Source organism: Dendrobates tinctorius, unplaced genomic scaffold, assembly GCF_039654945.1.
Source record: "Dendrobates tinctorius isolate UK_male_01 unplaced genomic scaffold, ASM3965494v1 ptg000020l, whole genome shotgun sequence".
NCBI classification, from domain to species: Eukaryota; Metazoa; Chordata; class Amphibia; order Anura; family Dendrobatidae; genus Dendrobates; species Dendrobates tinctorius.
In genome coordinates, this window is record NW_027361688.1 from 15,039,119 (window position 1) to 15,047,446 (window position 8,328).

The following is an 8,328-nucleotide window of genomic DNA, read 5'->3' on the forward strand; positions in this document are numbered from 1 at the left end:
CCAACACCATGTACAGCTGATTGGTGGGGGTGCCGGATGTAGCCCCCCTTTGGATCAATTATTGACCATGGGCCATCAATGTTAAAATCCCCGACAACCCCTTTAATCCAACTTAGAAGGCTATGAATGGTGAGAACAAAAGAAATTCACAGGCTCGTGATTTCCAACGATCTCCATAGGTTTTGTGGAGTGTTTGTATATTTATACCTTTGGTGAATATAGGTGTTTCATGCATACATTTAGGCGGTTGATACATAGGAAAGCGCCATGGAATAAATGGTGCTGTAATAATAATAATAGTAGCAAAATAGTAAAACCCACAGCTGCATAATAAGTAAAACACACTCCCCGTTAGTCACTCCTCCCATCCATTCTTCGTTGTAGTCTGCTGGTGAGAATTACAGCACCATAACTATGAGGTTTGGCAGGGCTGAAGGCATTACCACCTTCTTTATCCTTACAAGGACCCACCTGACCACCACTGAGGTCACTGATTGGCTGCAGGGTCTGGCGACAGATGGGTGGGGCTAAAATAAAAACAGCATTACTGGTCTGCAGACTGAATGGTAATAACTGCGGGAAAGCATCAAAGTTTGGAGGGTACAAAGTACACTTAGTTCTGGAAACTTTTCAAAACGTGATGGAGAATCCCTTTAAGTCATCTTCTCCACCTGTCTATCTAAATAGCCTAGCCAATGTATAGTGTCTTACTGGCACCCATGACAGAGAGATTATGCCCCACCAGCCCCTACTAACTACGCCCTGGTCCCTAATGAGCCCGGGTCTACGGCGTATACATATACTGCACAGACGGGATATCTGTCTAGAGACAGGTGTGGCATCACGAGAGCGTCGTTGCTTGTGACTACATGTGTTTTACAACCAGGTGGATCGTGTTGCGTGAAATTAAATGTTACCTTTATTGGAGTTCTTGTGTGATGGAGCCTCGTGCATCAGAGATATCACTTAATAGGTAAAGCATAGAGTGACCCCATAAGTGTAAACCCCCCCAGTGTCCCCGATATAGCAGGAAAGTCAGGAATCACTGCTCCCACAGAGGTGATGGATCATACATGTCATGACAGGGCAACATCTTCCCTTTCCTACATATGGAGAACAGCCCGGGAACATGGAGTGCAAGAGCGTTTTATGATATAAGGACCGCTAGCACCTGGACTGGTTCTGATGGACCTGATACTGCGGCTGCTTCAGTTATGGGGCCCTGCGGCTGGCTCAGTTATAGGGGCACTGCGGCTGGCTATGTAACTTACGGGGACACTGTGACTGGTTATGTTACGGGGACACATGGGTGTAGTTAGGATAACAATTACAGTTCACCAGTAACTAAATATAAACCAGTCAGACTATAATTTACTATGTTGGAGTCCGCCAATGTCAGATGGCCGAGCCCGAGAAAATCCTCAAAATTATACAAAGCTTAAATCTCCTTGAATGATGAGCCAACGTTCAAGCTCAGTAAATACTGCGACGACGTTCAAACTCAATATATACCGCTTCATACCACAGGGCATGCTGCAGACACTTAGATGCTTTCATGATGTTGAAGGAGAACTCTAAGTTTTCATTTGTGATCAGTCATTGGGGAGTCCTTCCTACTCAGGGGTGAGATGGTGAGATCCAACATGTGCTCACATCAATTATGTGACACTAACAAGTATCTACTCTATGTTCCTTTGGTATCACATCTGATGAAGAACTTACAATGATCCATCATGTTCCATAACTAGTCCATTTAATGATGGAGCCAACAAGGTCACATTTCTGAAGAAGGCTGTATGAGTTCTTCATGGGAGGAGACAACTCAAAAGTCTTAATATGATTCCAAGTACTTTGATAGAGCTGTGAACCCAAGAGGTTCTTCACGGAAGGTGGAAGCCAGAATGCCACATAGGAGGATGAAATTCTATATATTATTCATGGAGGGGGAGTCCTAAAGAAGTCATGTTATGAGGATCTCTTTAGGAGTTCCTCATGGGAGAAGACAATCCAAGAAGACATAATGTAAAGGTGATCCCAAGGATGGTGACTCAAGAAGTCATCTTTTGAAAATACATCCTGAAGTACTTCATGGGAAATGGAAACTAGAAAGTCATATAAAAAAAGATGAGATGCACTCCCCAAGATGTCAAATGTTGAAGATCACCTTAGAAGTTCCTCATGGGAGGAGACAACGCTAGAAGTCATAATAGATAGATGATGTCAGAACTACTTCTGAAGGAGTCTCTCACTTTTTGAAAATATCCTTGAAGTTCTTCATGGGAGGTAGAAGCCAAAATGTTTCATATGAAGGTGAGACCCTAAAAAAATAGTTAATGGTAGAGTGAACCCCAAGAAGATTGGTATCTAGAGTTGGGTAGGAATAAAGTAAGTCAAATTATAAAGTCAATTCCAGGAGTTATTCAGAAGATGTACAAATCCAAGAAATCACATTTTGAGGATAGTCCCAAGAGTCCTTCAGAAAATTAGTTGGCCTCCCATTTTTTTAGGTGATCAATAAAGATCTGTAAGGGCGGAGCACCCTAAAAAGTCCCATTTTCTGACATTTCATTGGTTGCCAGCCATGTTTGCCACTCTGCTTTTAACCCTTCACGACTACCATAGCTAATGGTGTCCAGACTTACTCCTCTGCGGGAATTATGCTGCTCAAAAAATGTAGGAATAGAAACGTAAAGGTTTTCCTGCCCACATTTGCCACCAGGGGAGCACATTTAATACAGATTCATACTGTATAGCTAGTATTAGTTTCAAACGGGTCTGTACAAATCTGTATGCATCTAGCTCCCCCTAGTGTTGACTGTAAGAAGCCAGAATTTTAGAATTTATATGGATGTGTGCATGAGAAAAGGAAAATAGTTTATCCGATAGATCCGATGGTACCCAGAATCAAATCCTGATGGATTAACTAGTAATGGATGTTTAATTTTTGGGTGCATTCATCACATGGGTGAGTCATGAGCCAACGCTGTGCCATCCTGAGTTACGACAGGCGTGTTCACAAATGACTCACGCCAGAAATCTTGAATGTTGATTTTCCACTGTCCCTTTATTTCCTGAGCGCGGAGAAGTGACACAATCACAGGAGATGGAACGTCCTATAATAACATTGGCAGGGTTGCCAGCGAAAATGCATTTAGTCATTTCTGCAAACTGTTTGCGTTGGGGGTTGGGAGGATGCAGTTGCTCCACTTTGACAAATAATAGAGATACTATTGAAGGTGTTCGTCCTGGATTGGGCATCTCTCCGCCCTTGTGTGTAGTGTAAGGTTTCGCCGGCAAACAATGGCGTGCAGGAACACCTGCTGTAATGCAACACTGGACATGGAAAATCAGCTCGCCGCCTGAGAACTACACAATACAGCTCAAAAGCAATTGAAATATAACAAAAAAATCTCCTAATGTCATTTTGTGTCATGTTCATTGCATAGATAAAAATGTGCTTACCTTCAGCCACCACCAGAGGGAGCTTAGGAGCTAACTGTATACAGATTTAACCAGAATGCAGTAAGCTCCCCCTAGTGGTGACCTGTCATTTTTGGTGACCTCAGAATAAGCCGCCATGCTTGTATACATGATGAATAACACTATTTCTGGTCATAATATGGCTTGCATTTTTTTTCACCAGTTTTCCCCTCTGCAGGCACTATTTCTAATCTTCAGTCGTCTCTGAGCTGGTGTGTAGAGACTAGCTGCTATGATGTCTCCTATATACAGCAGGCACAGACAGCGAGACTCCTGCTCCTTCATGTAATACACCCTCAATAGTAGGAGCATGAGGGACTTTACACAGCAGTACTGAGCAGTGTAGCTGTGAATTCAGCATGCCAGTGAGATAAAACACTTACTAGAAAGTGCGTGTTTGTCTGTGCTTCTCCCTTCTACTTTATTTGTGTCACCTGTGTGTGATAAGTTAACAATTTTAAAGAGGTTTTCCAGGAAATTAAAAGAATCTTTTTTACCTTTTCTCAAAAACAGCGCCACTCTTATCTATGGCTTGTCTCTGATATTGTGTCTCCATTTTTTTTTTCTTTTCTCAAACAATGTAATAGCTCATTGCAATGCTTTCCCCACTTGTGAGGTTGGATTTATGCCTTATTTACATAACATTAAAAATCCACTTTAAGGCCCCCCCAACCCCATTTCCTAAGAAATGTTTGCAATTTTTCAGACTTCACATGTTTTCAGTTTCCCTTGAGCAGACCATAATTCTTGAGTACCAGCAGCCAATTAAAAGTAAATTAGAGAGATAGAGATGAGTAAAGAAAGAGAAAAAATCCCATTAAAGCCTTCTCTGTTCATGTATTACTTGTCCCAAGCAGACATCTGATTATCTCCAAGGATAGAAATTACATTATCTGACTCTGGGTTAAAGATTTACCCGTCTGTAAAGAATTACAGCTTTTCTTCCTGAAAGCCAAAGAGGCAGTTACCAGAAGGAGAGCTGAATCGAGGGTAAAGGCGGCCATAGACTGGACTTCTCCATCGGGAGATCTGTAGACACACTGCTTTATGTAGTGGCTTTACCTGCAGCTAACAGGCACTGGGCACTACATAAGGAATCTCTCTAGGCTTCCCAGACAATGACCTCACACCCCCATGCCATCCTATTGCTTACCGTGGGTCATAGATTACCCTATATAAGTATGTGCCCCCTCTAAACTTGACATCTAAGGAACAGTGATGGTACATGGAGGTGGTTGGTGATACCAACTCTTCTAGAAGAGTGAACGAATCTCTCTGTTTCCAGTAAAGTTTATTCTGGAGGTTTTAAGTAGATGACAATTGGGGTGTGGTGTAGACTGAGGCCATGAAGGAAATGTGTCTTGTAAAAAGAACCTGATCCAATGGGGAGTTTCCACCTCCTATGGTTGTCAGCTTCGGAAAGATGACAGGTGTAAAATTCTGTTAGGGGAAGCATAGGACCCTAATTCAGGCTCGGACTGGCCAACTGGCTAACAGGAGAAACCTCTGGTAGGCCCCTGTGAATTATCTAATGAGTAGTGAAGGGTGAACGAATCTCTGTGTCTACAGTAAAGCCTATTCTGGAGATGTTAAGTAGATGGAAATGGGGTGTGGGGTAGACAGAGGCCATGAAGGAAACGTGTCTTGTAAAAAGAACCTGATCCAATGGGGAGTTTCCACCTCCTATGGTTGTCAGCTTCGGAAAGATGACAGGAGTAAAATTCTGTTAGGGGAAGCACAGGACCCTAATTCAGGCTCGGACTGGCCAACTGGCTAACAGGAGAAACCTCTGGTAGGCCCCTGTGAATTATCTAATGAGTAGTGAAGGGTGAACGAATCTCTGTGTCTACAGTAAAGCCTATTCTGGAGATGTTAAGTAGATGGAATTGGGGTGTGGGGTAGACAGAGGCCATGAAGGAAATGTGTCTTGTAAAAAGAATGCAATCCATTTAGAGGTTTCCACCTCCAATAGGTGCCGGTTTCGGAAAGATGGCAGGTATAAAGTTCTGTTTGGGGAAGGAGGCACAAAAGCCTAGTCAGGCTTGGACTGGCCCACAGGCAAACAGGAGAATCCTCCGGTAGGCCCCTGTGAATTATCTAATGAGTAGTGAAGGAAAAAAAACTCATCTAATCATTCATTAGGCAATCTAGCCAGATTAATATCCCATAGCAAAAGGAACTTTGTGTGCTGGGGTCAGGTTATTTATGCATGTGGCTGAACATTGGGCCCCAAGAATCATTGTTACTGGTGGGCCTTCCTTTGCCAAGCCAGTCCGGCACGGAGCCTCATGCATACTGCACTGACTAATCAGTGTCCAGAAAATTTTATTTTTTTTTTTGAGTTGTTCAGTAGTCAGATTGTTTGTGGAGTGGACAGAAAAGAGCCATAATGGGGTGTTCCCTAAAAATGGTGGAGTCTACCATGGGTGGGGGAGGCAGTAAGCAGTCAATTTTGTGATCCCGTGTTCTCTATTCCCCCCCGCATACACATTAGAGGAAAGTTGGTCAAACCCTCTGATTTTGGTCGATCTTAAAGAGGGTATTTAGGAAAAAACTCTGAAAGAATAACTGTGTTGCCCAAAGCAACCAATTGCAATACAGTGATCGGTTGCCTTATTTGGCCTTTAGCCACTTCTATAAATCTCCCCCCCTATTAGAATGATTCATTACACCGCTATTAGACTATACATCTAAAAACCGGAAAACCCCTTTAAGTGGAATTGTCATTTATGGAGTCGCTGCTGTATTATTTCCTTCCCGGCCTCATTTCCCCGGTGTGCGCTCCATTCACATCATGTAAACAAGGGCTTGTTATTGTGAAGCCTCCCGTGGAGACCGGGCCGAGCGTTCCTCCGCACATGATATATACCCAGGTGGAAGGGTTTGGTTTGGATGACTTACTCATTTGTCATCGCGTCTAAAATCAACATTCAGCATTTAGTGTCACCGTGGAAACAAAACACCATCTACAATAAAAAAGATCAAAAACAGAAAAAAAAAAAAAAACACCACACATACAGTGGGGAAAGAAGTATTTGATACAATAGAAAAACATAACTTAATGTTTGGTACAGAAACCTTTGTTTGCAATTACAGAAGTCAGACGTTTCCTGGAGTTCTTGACCAGGTTTGCACACTCTGCAGCAGGGATTTTGGCCCCCTCCTCCTTACAGATCTTCTCCAGATCTATCAGGTGTCGGGGCTGTCACTGGGCAACTTTGAGTTTCAGCTCCCTCCAAAGATTTTCTATTGGGTTCAGGTCTGGAGACTGGGGCTAGGGCACTCCAGGACCTTGAGATGCTTTTTACAGAGCCACATCTTAGTTACCCTGGCTGTGTGTTTCAAATCATGGTTATGCTGGAAGACCCAACCATGCTCCATCTTCAATGTTCTTACCGAGGGAAGGAGGTTGTTTTGATACATGACCCCATCCATCCGTTCAATACGGTGAAGTTGTCCTGTGCCCTTTGCAGAAAAGCAACCCCAAAGTATGAGGTTTCCCCCACCACGCTTCATGGTTGGGATGGTGTTCTTGTGATTGTAATCGTCCTTCTTCCTCCAAACTCGGCGAGTGGCGTTGATACCAAAAATTTCTATTTTGGTCTCATCTAACCACATGACCTTCTCCCATATCTCTTCTGGATCACCCAGATAGTCATCGACAAACCTCAAATGGGCCTGGACATGTGCTGGCTTGATCAAGAGGACCTTGCGTGCCCTGTAGGATTTTAATCCATAACAGCACAGTGTGTTACTAACGGTAATGTTTGAGACTGTAGTCCCAGCTCTCTTCAGGTCATTGACCAGGCCCTCCCATGTAGTTCTGAGATTATTCCTCCCCTTTATCAGAATCACCCTTACCCCATGAGACGAGATCTTGCATGGAGCCCCAGGCCAAGGAAGATTGACAGTCATCTTGTGTTTCTTCCATTTTCTAATAATTGTGCCAACAGTTGTTGCCTTCTCACCAAGCTGCTCGCCTATTGTGCAGGTCTATAATTTTGTCCCTGGTGTCCTTACACAGCTCTTTGGTCTCGGCCATGGTGGAGAGGTTGAACTGTGATTGAGTGTGTTGACAGGTGTCTTTTATACAGGGAACAAGTTCAGACAGGTGCAATTAATACAGGTAATGAGTGCAGAGTAGGAGGCTTCTTACAGAAAAACTAAACAGGTCTGTGAGAGCCAGAATTCTTGCTGGTTGGTCGGTGATCAAATACTTATTTCATGCAATAAAATGCAAATTAATTATGTAAAAATCCTACAATGTGCTGACATGATTTATTTAAAAAGGGTTTACCAGTTTCATGTAAAGTAATTTTACGGTAGGAAATCATGGAAATCTCAGCCTCTGCTTTAAATCGAGATCTCAGCTTGCTGTCAGTGAACGGACACATCCGCATGTTCCCATAACAGTGTATCAGAGCCATGAGCTAAAATGCCGTGCACCTGCGTCAGCCCAGGCTCCAACTTCCTGCAAAAAAAAAAAAAAAACTACATTTCCATTCACTGCTTACAAGCAGAGATCTTGCAATTGATGAAAAATGGGAACAGATAATTAGAAAGTTGCATGTTAAAAAAAAACTAAAAAAAAAAAATCTAAAATGATAAAAACTTCCCAAGTGCTGTAAATATTTCTTATTCTGCATATTAATTCATATGTTAGTGCAGAAGTTTGTGCTCCAGAGCAGCACTCTCTGGGGATATTGTAACCGTAGACAGCCATTTTGGATGTGATAGGAAACAGCTTTTAGTCACCCAAGTGTATGAGTATTTTAAAAGTTCACATTGAGTAGATAAAAAAAACCAAAAAAAAAAACCAACTCATTGGGACAAAAGCAGCGGCATGAC